Source organism: Mobula hypostoma, chromosome 7 (genome assembly GCF_963921235.1).
Source record: "Mobula hypostoma chromosome 7, sMobHyp1.1, whole genome shotgun sequence".
Classification (NCBI taxonomy): Eukaryota; Metazoa; Chordata; class Chondrichthyes; order Myliobatiformes; family Myliobatidae; genus Mobula; species Mobula hypostoma.
Genome location: NC_086103.1, coordinates 140,461,590 through 140,485,494, shown reverse-complemented (window position 1 = coordinate 140,485,494; position 23,905 = coordinate 140,461,590). Strand labels below are relative to the sequence as shown.

The 23,905-nt window shown below is 43.0% G+C and overlaps 1 protein-coding gene across 4 annotated transcripts in view; it reads right to left on the bottom strand.

Annotated features, from left to right (window-relative positions):
- The window catches only part of LOC134349590 (probable ribonuclease ZC3H12C), a 105,615-nt gene that overhangs the window by 50,324 nt on the left and 31,386 nt on the right, over positions 1-23,905 (bottom strand). Inside the window, exon 1 of one of the 4 annotated variants that reach the window (XM_063054145.1) lies at positions 1,258-1,286. The exons of the other annotated variants lie outside the window; for them this stretch is intronic. The gene's annotated coding sequence lies outside the window, so the exon portion shown is untranslated. Of the gene's footprint in view, positions 1-1,257; positions 1,287-23,905 lie in introns of those variants that run through there. 4 annotated transcript variants of the gene reach the window in all.

Sequence of the window (23,905 nt, the reverse complement as noted above, 5' to 3'; positions counted from 1 at the left end):
CTCAATTCAACAGTAATTCCCGAACACATGTATTCATGATATCTGTGCTTTAATTACTTTATATTGTGTAGCACCAAATTACATTTCAATAAAATACAGCGCAAATGTGATTCATTTTATAAACTAGATGAAAATTACACCAGTATTAGACAAAGAAATTCCAAGGTTTCTCAGAATTTAACAGCAGGTGGTGCTCTCTTGAATCAGCCACATAAAAAAATGGCAATGACTGCTAGGTAAATAGAGTTAGATTTGCTGTACTAAACAAACAACGTACATTCATAAAGTATTCCAGAGAAAAATATGCTACTTGACAAAAATGCTTCAAAAAACAAAATATAGAAGGCAATAAGAGATTTGAATGAAGCACAAAAGTATGTTGAATCACAAGTGCAATCACCAGCTTCAACATAAAGATTAAATATTAGCTAAATTTGTCACATGTACATTGAAATGTGTCATTTGCACCATTGCCAACACAGCCTGAGTGTGCACTGAGGGCAGCCGCAAGCCCACGGCACCACCGTGGCATGCCCACACTTACTAACCATAATCCATACGTCTTTAGAATGTAGAAGGAAACCGGATCACTTGGAGGAAACCCATGTGGTCAGGGAACGTAAAAACTCCTTAGAGACAGTGGTGGGAATTGAACCCCGATCATTGATGCTACAATTGTGTTACGCTAACCATTAAGTTAAAATGCCACCCAAATTATGCCAAACTGTGTGGATTTACCAAAGTCATGGTTAATGTTTTCCCCAAATCTATTTGCATATTCACCAATAAGAAAATCCTCCAAACACCAACAGAAATGAATGAAGTAATATAAAATGAAAATTCATTGCATTAAACAAACCAAAGTAGCTGAAATTCAGAGTTTGAATTTCAAAGTGTTTATTCCAACATTTGTGAGCAGTCCAATTAAAAAAATAGTATCTGTCAATAGCATTTGATATTTTTGATCCCAAATTCATTTGTTACGGTGCCTATAAAAAATATTTATCTCCCCCTGGAAATTTTCATGTTTTATTGTTTTTTCAACATTGAATCCCAGTGGAATTAATTTGGCTTTTTTGACACTGATGAACAGAAAAAAATTCTTTCATGTCAAAGTGAAAATAGATCTAAATTAATTACAAATATAAAACATAAAATAATTGATTGCATAAGAATTCAACCCCTTTAATATGACACACTAAATTATCACTGGTACAGCCAATTTGATTTAAAAATCACAAGTTAAATGGACATCACCTGTGTGTAGTCAAGGTATAAGGCCCAACTGCTGGTGAGTCAGTATCCTGGCAAAAACTGCACTATGAAGACAAAAAAAAACACACTCTAAGCAACTCTGCAAAAAAGTAATTGAAAAGCACAAGTCAGGAAATGGATACAAGAAAATTTCCAAGATATTGAATATCCCTTGGAATATAGTTAAGTCAATCATCAAGAAATAGAAAGAATATGGCATTGCTGTAAATCTGCCTGGAGCAGGCCGTCCTCAAAAACTTGAGTGACCATGCAAAAAGGGGATTAGTGAGGGAGGCCACCAAGAGACCTATGACAACTCTGGAAAAGTTACAAGCTTCAGTGGCTGAGATGGGAGAGACTGCACCTGTTGCCTAGGTGCTTCACAGTCACAGCTTTATGGGCAAGTGGCAAAGAGAAAGTTACTGTTGAAAAAAAAATCTCAGGAAATCTTGGCTAGAAATTGCCAGTTGGCACATGGGAGACTCTGAAATCATCTGGAAAAAGGTTCTATGGTCTGATGAAACCAAAATTGAGCTTTTTGTCCATCAGACTAAATGCTATGCTTGTCGTAAGCCGGACACCGCACATCATCAAAAACACACCATCCCTACCCTGAAGCATGGTGATGGGTGCATTATGCTGTGGGTATGCTTCATTTCAGCAGGCCGTGGAAGGCTTGTGAAGGTAGAAGGTAAAATGAATGCAGCAAAATACAGGGAAATCCTGGAGGAAAACCTGATGCAGTCTGCAAGAAAACTGCAACTTGGGAGAAGATTTGTTTTCCAGCAAGACAATAACCCCAAGCATAAAGCCAATGCTACACAGGAATGGCTTAAAAACAACAAAGTTAATGTCCCATAGTGTCTAAGTCACTCAATGCAGAGCTCAATTCAATTGAGAATTTACAGCTGAACTTGAAAAGGGCTGTTCACTCACGAACCCCATGCAACCTGACAGAGCCTGAGCAGTTTTGTAAAGAAGAAAGGGGAAAAATTGCAATGTCCAGATGTGCAAAGCTGATAGAGACCTATCCACACAGAGTCAAGGCTATAACTGCGGCCAAAGGTAAATCTACTGAATACTGACTTGAAGGGGGTGAGTAATTATGCAATCAATTATTTCATTTAACATTTGTATTAAATTTAGACCAATTTGGCGAAATTTGTTTTCACTGACACGAAAGAGTCTTTTGTGCTGACCAGAGTCAAAAAAGCCAAATTAAATTCACTGTGGTGGTTCAATGTTCTAAAAAAAAATGAAAATTTCCCAGGAGGGGCAGGGGTGAATACTTTTTATAGGCACTGTAAATACACGTTAATCACATGATCTAATAGGAAAAAGAAACAACGTATCAGGATTAAAAAAAACAACCTTTAAAGGCAGCAAGAGTAACAGAGAGAGAAGTAGGATGGAGAAGAAAGGACGAAGCACCGGGAAAGATGAAGCACTGGACCATGACTTAGCTCCTTTGATTGAAAATCTAGGTTTATTTGATTTGCTAACTGTTCTATAGCAACTTGGGAAAACACCCCTCCTGCTCCTCTTCCCTTCCTCATCCCCCCACCCCCTACTTTTATTACTCTCCAAAAGGCAAGTATTGATTTTAATACTGTGGCTAAACTATCATTTTGTTTGAGATTATTTAAAAATCTCACAATTAACTAGCATTTTAAAACACTTGTCATATAAACTTTCTTTGTATGTAGTAATCTATATTAATAAAATAAACATTTATAATGCTTAAAATGTGAGTATCTTCATGCACTAAAAACAAAATTTTAAACAACTCAGTCACGGTCAGTGTGTCAAGCTCTTTATTATAGACCATAAGATGTAGAAGCAGGATTAGGCTATTCAGCCCATTGAGTCTGCTCCACCGTGGCTGATTTCTTATCCCTCTCAACCCGATTCTCCTGCCTTTTCCCCAATACATTTTGATGCCTGACTAACCAGGAACCTATCAACCTCAGCTTAAATATACCTAATGATTTGGTCTCCACTGCCATCTGTGGCTATGAATTCCACAGATTACCGCCCTTTGGATAAAGAAATTCCTCATCTCTGTTTCAAAGGGAATCTGATTCTATTCTGAAGCTGTGCCTTCTGGTTCTAAACTCCCTCACTATATGAAACATCTTCTCCATGCCCACTGTATCCAGGCCTTTCAAAATTCAATAGGTTTCTCAGTGACTGACCAATTTATGCTAGAAACGTTTTTAACCAACATTAAAAATTGTGGAAAATCCACTTATATAAAAGTGAACTGTACTCAAAATTACTCTTGTTTTATTTACTCATAAGACATCGATTTGCATATTAAGCACTACTGGGCATTCTTAATTGTCATGTTTAAGGAATCACCATTCTAAAACAGCTGCAGCTTTTCTACTGAATGTTTATAGCGTTTTCCAGAAATTTTAAACAAAAGTCCAAATTGGTATTGTATACATCTTGAAAAAGGAATGCACAAGTGATGCCATTCACAAGGCAGGGTGTCAGTCAGGAATAGAGCTGATTTCAGTTGTTCACTGTGATGGTCATCTCCATGGTGCTGAGGCTATGAAGATTGCCCCAGTTGCTATGTTCTGTGCCTGTTAATATAATGAACTGATAGCGAGGCTTTGAGCCTACTCTAGGCTGCTCTGGGGTTCAGATCTGAGGACTCCATTTTGGTTTGGAATGTTGTTGTTCACTTAAATTTTTTGCATGACTTGTACTTTTTAACTTTCTCCTGTGCATCAAGTGTTGGTCTTTTATTTTTATTTTTTATTCTTTTTTTCTTATTAATTGGATTCCTTTGAGTTTCTTCCTTTATAGCTATCTGTGGGCAAGCAAATCTTAAGGTAGTATAATTTATCCATTCTTTGATAATAAATTAATCTTGAATAAAAAGCACAAAATCTGGGTTATAATGTTTTGCAACCAGATGAGTTGCTAAACTTTATTTTGCAAATGGTACAACAGCCACATTGGGCTCATTGTAAAGGAGAACAAGTTGGGACAGTAGATAGGATGCTTTGTTCGCTGTGTACATACATCTATTGATGCTTCTGGACACATCTTCAGTGATATTCCTGGAATCATCGGGTGTTTCGGGTCTTTCAACATCATACACCCTCCTCCAGGTGACCCAGCCAGGGCTGATCAGACCCCAGCTTGTGTCCAGATGGCTAGCTACTTATGACTCCATGGCTCCCCTCTTTTGAGCCACAGCCATCTTGAGGCCCTCTCTGCTGCATCGGTGGTACTGCGGATGGCTCTCCTCTTCCTCTCTCCCTTGATGCCCAAAATGCCGAGGGCTCTAACTAAAGAACGGGCTACGAATCCCCTACAACCAACCTCCACTGGGAAACACCTCGCTCTCCATCCAGCCTGCTGACAGTTGCTGACCAGTCCCGCATACTTGGAGAACTTCCTTTCAAAGGCCTCTTCCAAGCTATCTTCCCATGGGACTGTCAGCTCCAACAGCACCACTTGCTTAGTAGACTCAGACACTAGGACAATGTCTGGTCGCAGGGTGGTGGCTGCGATATGGTTGGGGAACTTAGCTGCCCTTCGAGGTCCACCAACAGCTGCCAGTCCCCTGCAGAGGTCGGAATGCTTGCAGATGTTCTTTTGGCAGGTATTGGCTGCTCCCCAGCTCTGACAAAGGCAATGGTCTGCTTGGAGGGTCGGGACCGCTTCGCCCACACAATTCCTGCACTGACAGCTTCAGCGATGGTCTTCAGGACCTGATCATGCCTCCAACTGTACCGTCCCTCACCAAGTGCCCTTGCACAGCTGCTGAGGATGTGCTCCAGGGTTCCTCGCTTGGAGCACTGTGGGCATGCAGATGACTCTGCCTTGCCCTATGTGTGCAGGTTTGATGGGCTTGGAAGCACATCGTACACCGCCTGAATGAGAAACTGGATGCGGTGTGGTTCGGCTTTCCAAAGATCAGCCCAGGTCACTTTCCTCTCAACCGCATTCTCCCATCTTGTCCAAGCTCCCTGTTGCTTCATTCCCACCGCCTTGCAGGCTCTCATCTTCTCCACTACTGCTCTCACCTCCTCCTGAACTAGACGACGCCTTTCCTTCCCTCTGGTGTCCATTTGGGGAGTTGGAAAGGATCCTAGCCCAGCTCGGCCTCGTGTGACCACTCCCACCAGCCTCCTGTGACGCAGCCTCACCGCTGCCTCCTGAACAGCTTCCTCTGCCCTCCACTTCCTGCCAGTACTTACTTGGATCCCTGCTCCAGCCACCTTTGGGTCACTGTAGCACTTCGCTGACTCTTGTTACCTTGAATTCTTCCTCCAAGGATTTGAATGGCAGTTGCAGTTTGTTGTGGTGTCCATAGAGTGCGATGCTGCTCAGGCTCTTTGGCAGCCCTAGCCATCTCCTGAGGTGGTTGCTAACCCTCCTCTCTAAGGTTTTGACTGTCGAGATCGGAACTGCATAGACCAGGAGGGGCCACAGGATTCTGGGAAGAATGCTATGCTGATACACCCAGGCTTTAAACTTCCCAGGTAGGCCAGACTTGTCCACAGATTTCAGCCAGCCATCCAACTCGGTGCAGGTTGCCTGAATGGATGTTGTGTCCCTTAAAGAGCTGTCAAAAACTTTGCCTAAGCTCTTGACTGGCTTTTCTGTGATGGTTGGGATGGCTGTGCCTGCGATGCTGAACTGGAACTTGTCCTCCACCTTCCCTTTCCTCAGTACCATCGATCTTGATTTGGCAGGTTTGAAACGCATCCGGGCCCACTCCACCAGCTTTTCGAGCCCTTGCAGAACTCTCCGGCAGCCTGGGACAAGATGATGTAGAGAACATAACATGTGAAAAAGCAGAAGTAGGTCATTCAGCCTCTTGTACCTGCTTCAAAATTCAATAATATCATGACTTCTATTTTATTTCAGTGGAAATTTCTTGCATCTCTTGATTGATATAATACCTAAGCATTTATTGATCCCCAGCTTGAATATAATCATCAACTGGGTCTCCAATAACCTCTTGGTTACTGAATTTCAAAGATTTGTTCCATCAGTAAAAGAAAAAGCCTAAATGGCCTTCCCCTTTATTTTAAAACTAGACAACGGGGTGACCCATTGGGGCACCCTTTGAGAGAAGGGTGGTGCAGTCTGATGTGACCAGATGAACATTAAATTTTCCTGAATGCTATTGGTATCGCTTTGCTTTGGAAACTGAAATAGAAAACCTCAGTTTATTAAAGAAGAACAAAGCGTAGCAAAGCAAATATAGCTGCTCCTCGTTTAACGAAGGACACTTTTGATGGCATCATTTCTGGTTATCTGCCACCCTTGTGCCTCTCATTGTCATTCTGGAGACATGCAGCCCTTTCATCCTTCATCTCTTCTGCTGTTTATTCTTTCTCTCTGATCCTGGAGACGTGCATGCCTCTCCTCCTCTGTCTCTTCTTCTCTCATCTTTTTTTGTCCTGACTCTTTGACCCTGGAGCCATACATCCCGGACCTCATCCGATTCTTGTTCTCTCCCTCTCCTTGCCACTTCCCGACTATGTTTGGCATCATCTCTTGACCATAATGTCACCCTTCCCTTTCCATGGGGCATAATTAGGCTGACCATTTTTTTTACCCTAATGCTGGATAGAAGATACGAAGCAGTAACACCAAAGGATGCTGATTATTCTTGATGATGTGGTTGGCGCTCTCCTAAATGGACGTGATATAGTCACAGCTGTCCTTTGACTGCAGCAAAGGGTCTCGAAGTACGTCATTACAATAAGATGTAATTATCTCTTATTGATGAGTGGCAGTTAGATCTGTCCCAATCCTGTGCATGCTGATGGTGATCAGCAGAATGTGACCCCTTGAAATACAGCTGCCCTGCCCTTTTGCTCTGGTAGGTGTCGCTGCTGAGGATGGCCATGTGCATGCGTCAGGCTGTCGCGTTCCGATTTCCATGATGGCCGTTCGGGTCTCGGGTGAAAGCCAGCCTGTTGATTTTTGGGGAATGAGCAATTTTATACGAATATATAACCTTGAACTTTGCCTGCACTCTGTAAGTTAGCACATTTTAATTCGATTTAGCCAAAGAAAGTGCCGCTGTAATGCACCATTTGAGCTAACTGGAGGTCACAAACAGACAAACAGAGCATGAGAGTTTTAGTATTATATAGATCATGACCCCTGACCCCTCAGCCTAGGTAATTTCTGCAACTACCTTGTCAATCCGCATAAGAAATTCGAACATTTCAATACAATAATCCAGATTATTTCTTTTAATGTAATTAACCAAAGACTTGCAAAGATTTCAGATCTAATTTCTGTAATTTGGAAATGTTATACTTTGTCAATTCCAGTTCTGCTTCTTCATTGGGTGCTCACTACTCCTCACATAAGATAGATAAATTATTTGGGTCTTTCCACCTGGTCTGTGATTCAGAAAAATAATTATGTTTTCTTTCCAGGTTTTTTTTTTGTTGGAGTCTTGATTACTTGTTTTTGCTTTATGCTTGTTATATTAAATGTTGGTAAACCAGTTCCTTGTGTAATTTAACAATTGTCATGTGGTTAGCTTATTCTGGGTACATACTTATTCTGAATACTCAGCAATAAGTTTAATCTATTTTACAAAGCTATTTAAAATTCAAATTGGAGAAAAACCAAGGGCAGACTTATTTTTGTGTTACCCATAATCCATTTTGCATTAATATTTCCTTAATTCTCCTAATCTATAGCTCTTCATTCTGGTCCTTGCAGATGCGTTAATTCATTGCAACAGCTTTTTCACTGATGGCTCACTCACAAATTACAACAATAACTATATCCCCTAAATAATCTCTCGTCTAACTGTGCAAAATTTGACACCCTTTCCTCCAAGGTCTTTTTTCCTTAATCCCTCAGATAACTTTGCAGTCTATGATTTTGTTAAGTCATTTAAAGCTCTTAAGAGATTTTACGAATAATATGCCTAACCAGTTACCTCTTTCAGAACTTTTCAGCAGACTTGAAACATAGCAGTTTATTAGGCATTTGACAAAGGACTATAAAAAGAAGTTGGATTTAAGCAGAGCGACCATTGTGAGAGCTGCGAATTTGAGGTTTTGGCTCAAAAGGCTTCAGTGAGAAGAGGCAAAGGCTAAATTAAGTTTCTAATAAGTTTATTTCTTACTCTGTCTATTAGTGCCTAGCTAGAGTAGTGGGAAGGGATCCTGTGGTGAGGACTGTTGTGTGTTCCCTTGACTTCCCCTTCCTGAACTGTGCAATCAATTCCTTGGTTTTACTAACATTGAGTGTGTTCGCCAGAAAGAATGACAATCAGTAAGTGAACAGGAATGAAGGAGGCCATTTCATGAGTCTGTCCTTGAGCTGCCATTTTGTGCACTGTTTGATGAAATGCGGACACAAGGAGTATCCGCTAAAGCTGAGACCATTCTCAGGTAGGCGGTTTATTGTGTAAAATGGCAGGCTTGAAGAAGCAGTCTGTGACCTTGTTAGGCCCAGTGACTAGGTGACCTGGTTTGACTGGTTGAACCAAAGTTAAACAGAACAAAAGAAGTCACCCAAGACCATAAGATATAGGAACAGAAGTTGGCCATTTGGCCCATCGAGTCTGCTCCGCCATTCAGTCAAGGGCTGATCCAATCCTTCCAGTCATCCCCACTCCCCTGCCTTCTCCCCAAACCCTTTGATGCCCTGGCTAATCAAGAACCTATCTATCTTAAATACACCCAATGACTTGGCCTCCACAGCCTCTCGTGGCAACAAATTCCACAGATTTACCACCCACTGACTTAAGTAACTTCTCCGCATCTCTGTTCTAAATGGACGTCCTTCAGTCCTGAAATCATGCTCTCTTGTCCTAGACTCCCCTACCATGGGAAATAACTTTGCCATATCTAATCTGTTCCGGACTTTTAAAATTCAGAATGTTTCTATGAGATCCCCCCCTTATTCTCCTGAACTCCAGGGAATACAGCCCAAGAACTGCCAAACGTTCCTCATACAGTAACCCTTTCATTCCTGGAATCATTCTCGTGAATCTTCTCTGAACCCTCTCCAATGTCCTTTCTAAAATAAGGAGCCCAAAACTACACACAATACTCCAAGTGTGGTCTCATGAGTGCCTTACAGAGCCTCAACATCACATCCCTGCTCTTATATTCTATACCTCTAGAAATGAACGCTAACGTTGCATTTGCCTTCTTCACCACTGACTCAACCTGGAGGTTAACCTTTAGGGTATCCTGTACAAGACTCCCAAGTTCCTTTGCATCTCTGCATTTTGAATTCTCTCCCCATCTAAATAATAGTCTGCCCATTTATTTCTTCCACCAAAGTGCATGACCATTCATTTTCCAACATTGCATTTCCTTTGCCCATTCCCCTAAACTATCCAAGTCTCTCTGCAGGCTGTCTGCTTCCTCAACACTACCCACTCCTCCACCTATCTTTGTATCGCAAATTTAATCTCAAATCCATTATCCCCATAGTGCAAGTCATTGACATATATCGTAAAAAGCAGTGGTCCCAACACTGACCCCTGTGGAACTCCACTGGTAACCAGCAGCCAGTCAGAATAGGATCCCTTTATTCCAACTCTCTCTTTTCTGCCGATCAGCCAATGCTCCATCCATGTTAGTAACCCAAGGCACTAAGTTGAAGGGAAAGGCCGTAGTACAATATTTATCATGTCAGTCAGAAGACCTCAAACCAACAAAATTGAGACATTATAGATTGACCTGATAAGGAAAACTATAAAAATAGATAAGTTTGGGGGGCTCAAATAGCGACAACTCTCTGGAGACCAACCATCGCGGACGTGGAGTATGTGAGCTGTACCTAGCCAGGCAGTCATGGGTAGAAAGAACAGAGCAGTAGCTAAGCATGCATCTTTGAGGTGCACCAGCGTTGACTGTCAGCAAGGACATGTTATTTCAATCCACACAAACTGTGGTCTCCCAGTGAGGAAGTCGAGGATCCAGTTGTAGGGAGAGGTACAGTCCCCCAGATTTTGGAGCTTTTTGATTAGAACTGTCTTTTATAAACAGTTTTTACGATCACAAGACCCTGCTGGACATTAAGAAGTTAAAGTACTGAAGGTCTACCCCATCAGCCAGTTGTTCATTGGTGGAGAAAATGAAGGAGCTGGATTTGGTGTGGATCATGCTCCTGTCTGCATCAGAAAGGCATTGAGGAGTTGGTGCACGAAGGCAGTGTACAGTCAAACAGTGAGTGATAGTCTCAGTCACTTTTCTTCTTGTCGTAAGATCCTGATGGACTTCGTTAACGTGGAATGCTGCAAGTCCTGGGTACAAGTGCAGATGGAGCAAAAAGTTAAATTGTACCACAGAGGCAAAATTCAAAAGGGCGAAGAATGCTGGACTGAAGGTGCTGTGTTTAGATGCACAATTTAAACACGAACTTGAGGCACAATTAGAGATTGGTTGGTATGACATGGGCATCACTGAGACGTGGCTGAAAGAAGGCCATAGTTGGGAGCTTAACATCAAAGGATATACTTGGTATCAAAAGTACAGGCAGGAAGTCATAGGCAGTGGTGTGGCTCTGTTGGTAAAAGATGGAATTACATCTTTAAAAAGGGGTGACGTAGGGTCAGAGAATGTCGAACCTTTGTGGATGTTAAGAAATTGCAAGGGTAAAAAAGACCATTATGGGAATCGTATATAGGCCTCCAAATAGTAGCAAAGATGTGGAGTTGAGATTGCAAAGGATCTGGAAAAAGCATGTATAAGGGTAATGCCACAATTGTAATGGAGAACTTCAATATGCAAGGAAATTTGGAAAGTCAGACTGGTGTCAGATCGCAAGAGAAGGAATCTGTTGAATGCCTACTAGATGGCTTTTTAGAGCAGCTTGTGCTTGAGCATACTCGGGGAAAGGCCACCTTAGATTGGGTGTTGTGTAACAACCCAGATCTTATTAGGGACCTTAATGTAAAAGAACCCTTTGGAGGCAGTGATCATGATATGCTTGAATTTGTACCGCCTTTTGAGAGGAAGAAGCACCAGTCGCATTTATCAGTATCACAATGGTATACTGTAAAGGAAATTACAGAGGCATGAAAGAGGAGCTTTCCTAGGTGGATTGGAGGAGGATACCAGATGGGATGATGGCAGAACAGAGGTGGCTGAAGTTTCCGGAAATAGTTCACGAGGCTCAGGATAGATATGTCCCACAGAACGAGTTCTCAAATGGCAGAGGTAGGTAACCGTGGCTGACAAAGGAAGTTAAGGACTGCATAAAAGCGAAGGGAAGGACATATAAGGTAGCAAAGTGAGTGGGACGTTGGATGATTGGGAAGCTTTTAAAACCCAACAAAAGGTAACTAAAAAAAAGCTATAAGTAAAAAGATGCAATATGAGGGCAGGTTAGCCAATAATATAAAGCAGGATACCAAAAGTTTTTCAATTAAATAAAGAGTAAAAAGGGGTGAGAGCTGATATTGGACCACTGGAAAATGATGCTGATGCGATATAATGAGGACAAAGAAATGGCAGATGAACTTAATGGGTACTTTGCATCTGTGCAACACACAAAATATTGGAGGAACTCAGCAGGCCAGGCAGCACCTATGCAAAAAAGTACAGTCTGTGTTTCAGTCTGAAACCCTTCGGCAGAACTGGAGAGAAAAAGCTGAGGAGTAGATTTAAAAGGTGGGGGAAGGGGAGAGAGAAACACAGGGTGATAGATGAAACCTGTGAAACCTGAAGGGAGAGGGATAAAGTAAAAAGAGCTGGTAAGTTGATTGGTGAAAGAGACAGAAAGCCGTGGAAGAAAGAAAAGGGGGGAGGAGCACCAGAGGGAGGCGATGGGTGGGCAAGGAGATAAGACGAGGGAGGGAAAAGGGGATGCGAAATGAATGGGGAGGGGTGGGGGACATTACAGGAAGTTTGAGAAATCAAAGCCCATGCCATCAGGTTGGGGGTCTACCCAAACGGAATACAAGGTGTTATTCCTCCAACCTAAGTGTGGCCCCATCACAACAGTGGAGGAGGCCATGGATGGACATATCGGAATGGGAATGAGAAGTGGAATTAAAATGGTTGGCCTCTGGGAGATCCCACTTTTTCTGGCAGACAGAGTGTAGGTGCTCAGCGAACCAGTCTCTCAATCTACCTTGGGGTCTCACCGATATATAGTTGGCCACACTGGGAGCACCAAACACAGTACATTACCCTAAGGGACTCACAGGTGAAGTGTCACCTCACCTGGAAGGACTATCTAAGGTCCTAAATGGTAGTGAGGGAGGAGGTGTAGGGGCAAGTGTAGCATATGTTCCACTCCTAAGAATAAGTGCCAGGAAGGAGATAAGTGGGGAGGGAAGAATGGACAAAGGAGTTACATAGGAGCGATCCCTACGGAAAGCAGAAAGTGAGGGAGAGAGAAAGATGTGTTTGATGATGGGATACTGTTGAGGTAGTAGAAGTTTCAGAGAATTATGCGCTGGATGCGGAGGCCAGTGGGATGGTAGGTGAGGACAAGAGGAAGGTTATCCCTGGTAGCGTGGCGGGAAGATGGGGTAAGAGCAGACATGCATGAAATGGAAGAGGTGTGGTTGAGGGTAGCATTGATGGTGGAGGAAGGGAAGCCCCCTTCTTTGATAAAGGAGGACATGTCCTTCACTCTAGAATGAAAAGCCTCATCCTCAGAGCAGGTGCAGTAGAGGTGGAGGAATTGAGAGAAGGGGATGGCATTTTTACAAGTAGCAGGGTGGGACGAGGCATAGTCCAGGTCGCTGTGAGAGTCCATGGGTTTGTAATAGACATCAGTCCATAAGCTGTCTCTGGAGATAGACAGTGAGATTGAGAAAGGGGGAGGGAGGTGTCAGAAATGAACAAGGTAAATTTGAGGGCAGTGTGGAAGTCAGAGGCAAAGTGGATGAAGTCGACGAGTTCAGAATGGGTGCAGGAAGCAGTACCAATGCAGTCGTTGATGTAGCGTAGGAAAAATGTGGGATGGTCAACAGTATAGGCTTGTAACATAGACTGTTCCATGTAACCAACAAACAGGCAGGCACAGCTGGGACCCACATGAGTGCCCATGGCTACCGCTTCTGTTTGAAGGAAATGGGAGGACCCAAAGGAGAAATTATTTAGTGAGAGGATAAGTTACGCTAGGCGGAGGAGAATGGTGGTGGAGGGGAACTGGTTAGGCCTGGTGTCCAGAAAAAAAATGGAGAGCTTTGAGGTGTCCTGGTGGGAGATGGAGGTGTATAGGGATTGGACATCCATAGTAAAAATAAGATGACAGGGGCCAGGGAACTTGAAATCCTTGAAAAAATCAAGAGCATGTCAGGTGTCACGGATGTAGGTAGGAAGGGACTGAACTGGGGGGGAGGGAATAACACAGAGTCAAGGTATTCTGATGTGAGTTTGGTGGTGCAGGAACAAGCTGAAACAATGGATCTATCTAGACAAGCAGGTTTGTGGATTTTGGGTAGGAGGTAGAAACAGGTAGTACACGGTGTGGAAACTGAGGTTGGTGGCTGTGGATGGGAGCTCCCCCAGAGTCGATAGGGTTAGTGATGATGTGGGAGACAATGGCCTGGTGTTCCTTAGAGGGGTCCTGTTCAAGGGATAAGTAAAAGGTGTCTGAGAGTTGGTGCCCGGCCTCAGCAAGGTGGAGGTCAGTACGCCAGACTACTACAGTGAGTTTGATGGTGCGGTGAGGATTGATGCAGAGGGAGTGGAGAGCTGAGCATTCGGAAGGAATGAGGTTGGAATAGGAGAGAGGAGTGTTGAAGTCTAGATGGTTAATGTCCCATTGGCAGCTAGCAATGAAAAGGGCCAGAGCAGGCAGAAGACCAGGGCAGGGTGTCCAGGAAGAGGACAGTCCTTGCCAAAAAAAAAGGCTCGGAGACAGAGGTGGTGGAAGAAAAGCAGCATCATGGCAGGCGCAGAACTCACTGAGGTGCGGGCGCAGAACTCACTGAGGTGTGGGCGCAGAACTCACTGAGGTGTGGGCGCAGGGGACGATGGTGAGGCCCTTACTGAGGACTGAACGTTCTGCCTCAGAGAAGAGAAGGTCAGAGGGAATGGTGAAGACCTGGCATGGATGAGAGCCGAGATTAGAGGGGTGAGGGGGTTGGTAGTGTCTGAGGGGAAGGGAGGTTTGGGGTACTCGAGGATGGTGAGGTGAGAGGAAGATGGAGTTTCCAAGGGCCCAAGAGCTGGTGGTGGGTCCTGAGAGACATGGGATTGCAGAGTGGTGGTGGGGAAATGAAGGTGGTGGTTCCAGCAGCAGCACATGAAGACTCAGCCTGAAGGTCAAGGCTGGAGTTGGAATTGCGCGATCCCTGCCACCAACCCACTTTATATCTGTCTTCACTGTGGAAGACATCAGCAGTGTGCCAGAGGTCCATGGGTTCAGGGAGCAGGAGTGAGTGCCATTGCTATTACAAAGGAAAAAGTGCTACGCAAACTCAAAGGTCTTAAGGTTGATAAGTCACCTGGACCAGGTGGACTACATCCCAGAGTCCTGAGAGTGGTTGCAGAAGAGATTACGGATGCATTGGTCATGATCTTTCAAAAATCACTTGATTCTGGTATGGTCCTGGAGGACTGGAAAATTGCAAATGTCACTCCACTCTTTAAGAAGGGAGGAAGGCAAAAGAATGGAAATTATAGGCCAGTTAGCTTAACCTCAGTGGTTGAGAAAGTGTTGGTGTCTCTTATTAAGGATGAGGTTTCGGGGTACTTGGAGACTAATGACAAAATAAGTTAAAGTCAGCATGGTTTCTGTAAGGGAAATCTTGCCTGACAAATCTGTTAGAGTTCTTCAAGGAAGTAACAAGCAGGGTGGACAAAGGTGAGACAGTGGATATCATTTACTTAGATTTTCATAAGGCATTTGATAAGGTACCACACATGAGGCTGCTTAACAAGATAAAATCCTGTGGTGTTACAGGGAGGATACTGGCATGGATAGAGGAATGGCTGACAGGCAGGAGGCAGTGAGTGGGAATAAAGGAGACCTTTTCTGGTTGGCTGCCAGAGAACTAGTGGTGTTCCTCAGGGGTCAGTATTGGGCCACTACTTTTCACATTGTTTGGATAATGGAATTGATGGCTTTGTGGCAAAGTTTGCGCATGATGTGAAGGTAGGTGTAGGGGTAGGTAGTGGTGAGGAAGCAATGTAATTGCAGCAGGACTTAGACAAATTGGATGAGTGGGCAAAAAAGTGGCAGATGGAATACAGTGTTGGGAAATGTATGATAATGCATTTTGGTAAATGGAACAATAGTGTGGACTATTATTTAAATAGGGAGAAAGTTCAAAGCAGAAGTGCAGAGGGACTTGGGATTCTTTGTGCATGAAAAAAGCAACGATACGGACTTTTAACATCGTAAACCAGCAGGTTGTTGTTATGTCTCCTGCTCACTGTGAAAATGGGGGACACCTCCCTCTCCCTTGCCAGGGAGAGAGGAATGGAACCTGTGGGTTGTCGAATTTCAGATGAAATGCGAGGCCTTTGGGGTAACTTTGGTCTGTGTCTTTCCCATTGCTTAGCTCATGCTTGTGCTCGCTCGGTAGTGGGTGAGCTTTTTTTTTGCTGGTGGGGGGATTGTTGCTCACTACTGCTTATGTGCAGGGGGGACCTGCGGGAGGACTTTGGGGTTCTCATGTTTAACTGTCGTTCATTCTTTGGGGCACTTTCTCTGTTTTGGTGGATGTTTGCGAAGAAAAAGCATTTCAGGATGTATTGTATACATTTCTCTGACATTAAATTTGACCTTTGACTCCCTGAAGGTTAATTTACAGGTTGAGTCTGTGGTAAAGGCGGCAAATGCAACGTTGGCATTTATTTCAAGGGGAATAGAATATAAAAGCAAGGAGATAATGCTGAGCCTTTACAAGAGACTTGTATCCTATGAGATTGTCAATACTTTCGGGCACCATATCTCAGAAAGAATGTGTTGACATTGGAAGGAGTCCAGAGGAGGTTCACGAAGATTGTTCTGGGAATGAAGGGGTTAACATATGAGAAGCGTTTGGTAGCTTTGGGCCTGTACTCTCTGGAGTTTAGAAGAATGCGTGGGGATCTCATTGAAAACTACCGAATGTTGAAAGGACTAAATAGGGTGGATGTGGAGAGGATATTTCCTATGGTGGGGGTATCCAGAACTAGAAGGCAGAGCCTCAAAATTGGGGGGGGGGGGGGCGACCCTTTAGAACAGAAGTAAGGAGGATTTTTTTTAGCCAGAGAGTAGTAAATTTGTGGAATGCTCTGCCACAGTCTACAGTGAGGCCAAGTCTGTGGGTATATTTAAGGCGGATGTTGATAGCTTCCTGATTGGTCAGGGCATCAAAGGATATGGCAAGAAGGGTGGTGTATGTGGTTGAGTGGGATCTGGAATCAGCCATAATAATATGGCAGAGCAGGCTCAATGGGCTGAATGACCTAATTAATCTATGTCTTATGGTCTTGTATTTATTGCTTATTAATTATTATTACTTTCTTGTATTTTCACAGTTTGTTGTCTTTTGTGCACTGTAAATGCCCAAATTGATATTGTCTTTCATTGATACTACTCTGGTTAGTATGGATTTATTGAGTTTGTCCTTTTTAAAAAAATAATCTTACATTGTATGTGGTGACATATACAATATGTACTTTAATAATAAATTTACTAACAAATTAATAATTTTGAGAGGTAGATAAAGACATTTAAGAAACTCTTAGACAGGTACATGGATGAAAGAAAAATGGAGGTGTATGTAGGAGGGAAGAGTTAGATTGATCTTGGAGTAGTTTAATGGGTCAGTACAACTTCATGGACCAAAAGGGCCTGTTTCTGTGCAATAATGTTCTGAAGGCATGCACAACTATGTGTTTATTGCTCTTTTCACTGTCTTCCTCTTAAATGGAGCAGAAAAATTTTCCTCTGTCCTACAAAACTCTGAAGAGCCCTACCATTTATTGTGCACATTTGACCTGGTTTTATTGAGCTAAATGCAACTCCTTGCACTTGTCTTCATTAAGTTCCAGCAACACACACAAAATGCTGGTAGAACTCAAAGTTAAAGAGATCGCGGTTTTGGGCCAAGACTCTTCATTTCCACCCTTTCATTCCATTGTCCTCTTCCATCAAAGTTCTTCTTCAGCCTTAGCCTATCCCACCCAACACCTCCCAGCTTCTCACAACATCCCCTCCGCCCACATCTGGTCTCATTTATCACCTTGCAGGTTGTACTTGGCCATTTCTCACACTTCCTTATTCTGGCTTCTGCCCCCTTCCTTTTCAGTTGCAGCGAAGGGTCTTGGCTCAAAATGTTAACCATTTATTTCCTTCCATGGCTGCTACCTGACTTGTTAAATTCCTCCAGCATTTTGTGTGTGTGTGTTGTTCAAGATTTCTAGCATCTGCAGAATCTTTTGTGTCTCTCATTAAATTCCATCACCCATTCCTTCATTCACTTCCCCAGTTCATCTGAATCCTGTTGTGATTTTAGATAACCTTCATCGACCATTGTACCACCCATATTTTTATATTATTTGTGTGTACAGTGTGTGTATATATATATATATTTAAAATTTTATCTATCTTATCTATAAAGAAAGTATATTAAGAAAAAAGGATAACTATCCTCATCTGCAAATCTATTTCATGTCATCTCCAATTTGTACAAACTCCAAGGAATAGAGGCCCAAACTGTTTACTCTCTCTTCGGGCAATCCACTTATCCTAGGAATTAGCCTGGTGAGTCTCCTTTGTATTGCTCTAACGTTACTAATTTGTTTTAGATAAGGGGATCAAACCATGCACAAACTCGTACAATTGCAATAAAACCTGCCTATTTTTGAAAAGCAAACACTTTGGAATGAAGGTCAAAATGCTGTATACCTTCTTAAAAGGATCTTATTTAAATTTTTGAATCCTAGTGAAAGATAGTTCGGACTTTTTGAAGTTGTCTGCTAGCTATCCACTGATTTGTGCACTGGAATACAGAGATCTTTATGTACTTTACTCATTTCTACCCTTTTTCAACAATCTAACCTTTTTTTCTTGAAGAGGCAAGGCCATAAATATATTGAAATTAAACAAAAAAAGAAAGTGCTAGAACTGCAGGCTGGCACTCTGTGGACAAACAAAAAGCCAATGACCAAATGTAAAGACTGAGCAAAACTGAATATCTACCATAATCTTATCAGCCAACTAACAATTCAAAAAGCAAAGCATTTTCTCTAAATATTTAAATGAAGCTCTAATTTTAAAAAAAACTACTACCATAATTAAATTGAACTGAATGAAGCTTGAACTGCATGAAACTTGAACTGCCAAGGGAAGAAAATATTTTCTTGGTTGTTACATCAACACAGAGCCATGTAACATATTAATGGAATCAATTTATAACACTGGATCTTGTAACACAGGGGCCCCCAACCTTTTTTGCACTGCGGACCGGTTTAATATTGACAATAATCTTGCGGACTTGCCGATCTGGGGGCGGGGGGGGGGGTAGGGTTGTCAACGGACAAGAGTAGCAGTCAAATACGTTGAGCTTACCCTGAGAAAGACAATAACCATGAAGCCTTGCGCAGGCACCAGTGCGCATGTGTGACTAGCAAATGCATGTGTTCTACAAATTGTTTTTGGCGATTCTGTTCAGGAGGGGGGTTAATCACGACCGGAATATAGGTGATAAGGTGCTAATGCACTCAATTTCGTTTCTAAAAGGGATTATCTAACGAATTTAACATTAAACACACAGCGCATATTTTCCTCGCATGGATATAGTGATAAGTCAATTATTGGAGAGGACAGGGAAGCTTGAAGTAAGTGTTGAACAAACTTCCAGTAGAAGTGGTAGAGGCAGGTTCCATATTATCATTTAAAGAAAAATTGGGTAGGTATATGGACAGGAAAGGAATGGAGGATTATGGGCTGAGTGTAGGTCGGCAGGACTAGGTGAGAGTAGCGTTCGGCACGGACTAGAAGGGCAAAGATGGCCACTTTCCGTGCTGTGAATGTTATATGGTTATATAAGTCACTTATAATACAATAGCATCATCACATTTTAAGTAACGTTTGGATATTAAACACACAGCACATACTTTCCCCGTATGAACATATAAAATCATTGCAACGCACTTATATCGCTGAATCAGTGGGAGCCCTGGGCTTGTTTCCCTGCAGCAAGATGGTCCCATCGAGGGGTGATGGGAGACAGCAATACTCAAAGGGGGTTCTTTATGTCCAGTCTATTCCGCAATTTAGTTTTCGTTGCATTCATTGCAGAGATATGTTGGAAATGGAAGCAACGTTTTCAGTGCTTTCGTGGCTATCTCAGGATATCTAGCCTTGACTTTGATCCAGAATGCCGACAGAGATGTTATATCAAACATACTTTTCAGCCTGTTGTCATTTGCAAGCTCGAGGAGTTGATCTCCTTCCCGCGCTGACATGGATGACACGTGGTTAATGACCTCGCGTGTGTTCAAGCTCAACAATGGGCGTGACAGGGAACGAGGAAAGGTGCAGCTGACTCATATCGCCAAATCATATTGTTTCCTCGCAGCCCGGTACCGATCCGCAGCCCGGTGGTTGGGGACCGCTGTTGTAACACAAGTTTCAAGGAACTCAAATAAACATAGTGCTCTGCATTTAATAATTTTCCCAGATAATATTACATCATACAGTATGATATATACTCTTGAAAATGCTGAAATGAAAATGCTCTATAAATTTTAATCCACTGACCCACTTAGACCAATTCAAAATACCACAAAGGAGAAGCAATCTTCCTGTTTACAGAAAGGCATTCATTTCAGCATCTTTTCACACTTATTAACTATAATTTGTCAATTGCTTCAAAGACAACAGAATTTAATACAAGTTCAATGGAAAATATCTTGCACTAGATTTCAAAAATTAAGTAAGGCCCATTAAACAATATACAGACTGCTCAAGGTGCAATTTACTGTGTACTTAAAATACTCATGATCCAGTCTGATGCCATATATCTCTGGTATCATTGTAACAAACCACATAACTATTATACTGCTGTGGTTGCCATAAGCAACACTGACCCAACTTTTATGCTTTCAATCAGTCTTTTAGTTATGAAAACTGCTTGGTAAAGTTGAATTATTGCAACCACTACAAGTGTTGCAGAATCCTTAGTTTGTTAAAATATTGCATATTGCAAACTGGCTCTGCAGCCTGCAGTGAACGAACAACAGAGTGCTAAATTGAACTGAACTGAACACGCCTAGCCTAGACCATTTCAAAGACACTACAGCTTGCCATTTGTGTGATGTGTGTTTTTTTTTCATATGTTGGACATTTAATGTTTTCTTTGAACAGATTCCATGGTGTTTCTTTGTTTTGCGGCTGCCTGCAGCAGGATGAATCCCAGGCTTATACAGGTGTCCCCCATTTTTTGAACGTTCGCTTTACGAAACCTCACTGTTGCAAAAGTCCTACATTAGTCCCCTGTTTTCGCTAACAGGTGTTTTCAGTGTTATGAAAAAAGCAGCGTGCGCCCCAAGCAGCCGCTCTCCCCCGGATTCGGAACAGCATTCTCGCCGGCACTGCTTAAACACGTGCCTGTGAGCAGCTGTTAGCAAGATGAGTTCTAAGGTATTGGAAAAGCCTAAAAGAGCTCGTAAGGGTGTTACACTTAGCGTAAAACTAGACATAATTAAGCGATTTGATCGTGGTGAACGAAGTAAGGACAAAGTAAGTTTGGCTTGTGGAAGTTGACGAAGATGATGGTGAAGAGGTTTTGGCATCCCATGACCAAGTACTGATAGATGAAGAGCTGATGCAATTGGAAGAGGAAAGGATAACAATCGAAACCGAATGAGTAATGATAAAGTACGACTTTAATTTTGAAAGGGTACGTCGGTTTATGGCATATCTGCAAGATGGTTTGAGTCCTTACAAAGAACTGTACGATCTAAAAATGCGCCAGGCTAAGCAGTCAAGCAAGCCTTCCACATCAGCCACAGCAGACGACGAACCTCGATCTTCGACATCGAGGCAGGCAGAGATAGAAGAAGATGACCTGCCTACCCTCATGGAAACAGACGACGATGAGATGACACCCCTGTGTCCCACTGCCCCAAACCCCAGGTTGCGGACAGATTCCGATTTGCGGAGAATGCAGCAGTAGCCGGGAGGCACTCAGCACATCTTTAAGAAAAAAGCCGAAATAAACAAACTAATTAATTAGGTGCCGCTGTACCCCTGCATGCTTCGCGGATTGGTATCGGTTCGCTGCCCAAAGGTTGGGGGCCACTGCACCACCCCAACCTGCAACGACTCAGCCTAACACACCATCATCAGTGTGCTCTGCGCTGTCTTCCCGATTCCCGTAACTGATACTACACTGTACATACATTATTTCTACTTTATATAGGCTGTGTATTTTTACGTGTTATTTGGTATGATTTGGCAGCTTCATAGCTTAAAGGTTACTGGAGAGAGTGTTTTTGCCGAGAGCGCTCGCGTGAGATTTTCTGCCGAAAGTGCTTGCGCCGTCTTTTTGCCAATGGCGCTTGAGTGAGATTTTCGCTACGGAGAACAGTTCAGACAATGATTGTGGAAAAGTATTTCTACTTTATATATGCTGTGTATTTACTATATCATTCCTGCTTTTACTATATGTTACTGTTATTTTAGGTTTTATGTGTTATTTGGCATGATTTGGTAGGTTATTTTTGGGTCGGCGAACGCTCACAAAATTTTCCCATATAAATAAATGGTAATTGCTTCTTCGCTTTACGCCATTCCGGCTTACGAACCGTTTCATAGGAACACTCTACCTTCGGACGGCGGGGGAAACCTGTATACTGCAGTGGTCCCCAACCTCCAGGCCGCGGACCGATACATTGCCACGGAGAATGCAGCAGAGCAGCGGTGGCCGGGACACACCCAGCACATCTTTAAGAAAAAAGCCAAAATAAACAAGCTAATTAATTAGGTGCTGCCTGGCACATAAATGTCAGCCCAGGTCAGAGGCGATTGCCGATTGCATCGCCTCTGATCTGGGCCGACATTTACTTGCCGGGCTGCACCTAATTAATTAGCTTGTTTATTTCGGCTTTTTTCTTAAAGATGTGCTGGGTGTGTCCCGGCTACTGCTGCACCCCTGCATTCTTCGCGGCAATGTATCGGTCCGCGGCCCAGAGGTTGGCCACCACTGGTATACTGTATACATACTTCGGATCTTTTGTTGTGATTTTTCAGCACAAAGTTCTCACTGGGTTTAATTCCATTATATGCAAATCTGAAATATTAGGTGGCAAGGAAGGACCAAAATGTGCTAAAGATGTAAACCCACAATTAGAAACAAGAGAAAATCTGCAGATGCTGGAAATCCAAGCAACACACACAAAATGCTGGAGGAACATAGCAGGCCAGCCAGCATCTATGGAAGAGCAGAGTCAACATTTCAGGCCAAGGCCCTTCAGCAGGACTGGAGAAAAAGGATGAGGAGTCAGAGCTAGAAGGTGGGGGCAGGGGAGGAAGAAACACAAGGTGATAGGTGAAACTGGGAAGGGAGAAGAGTGAAATAAAGAGGTGGAAGTTGATTGGTGAAAGAGATACAAGGTTGGAGAAGGAGGAATCTAATACAGCGGTCCCCAACCACCGGGCTGCGGACCAGTGCCGGGCCGCAAAGCATGTGCTACTGGGCCGCGAGGAAACAATATGATTTGGCGATATGAGTCAGCTGCACCTTTCCTCATTCCCTGTCATGCCCACTGTTGAGCTTGAACACACGCGAGGTCATTTACCTGCGTGTCATCCATGTCAGCGCGGGAAGGAGATCAACTCGAGCTTGCAAATGACGGCGGGCTGAAAAGTATGTTTGACATAACATCTCTGCCGTCATTCTTGAGCAAAGTCAAGGCTAAATATCCTGAGATAGCCACGAAAGCACTGAAAATGTTGCTTCCATTTCCAACATATCTCTGCAATGAATGCAACGAAAACTAAATTGCGGAATAGACTTGACATAAGGAACCCCCTTCGAGTATCGCTGTCTCCCATCACCCCTCGATGGCACTGTCTCTTTGCAGGGAAACAAGCCCAGGGCTCCCACTGATTCAGCGATATTGGTGTGTTGCAATGATTTTATATGTTCTTACGGGGAAAATATGTGCTGTGTGTTTAATATCCAAACGTTACTTAAAATGTTATGATGTTATTGACTTATAAGTGACTTATATAACCATATAACAATTACCACATGGAAACAGGCCATCTCTGCCCTTCTAGTCTGTGGCAAAGCTACTCACACCTAGTCCCACCGACCTGCACTCAGCCCATAACCCTCCATTCCTCGCCTGTCCATATACCTATCCAATTTTTCTTTAAATGATAATATCGAACCTGCCTCAACCACTTCTACCGAAAGTTCGTTCAACACTTACTTCAAGCTCCCCTGACCTCCCCTGATAATTGACTTATCACTATATTCATGTGAGGAAAATATGCGCTGTGTGTTTAATATTAAATTCGTTAGATAAACCCTTTTAGAAACGAAATTGAGTGTATTAGCCACTTATCACCTATATTCCGGTCGTGATTACCCCCCACCCCCCCGAACAGAATCACCAAAAACGATATTTGGAAAAAAAACCCAGCACGAATCACGCATGCGCACACAGGTGCCTGCACAAGTCTTCATGGTCATTGTAGTCTTTCTTGGGGTAAACATAAT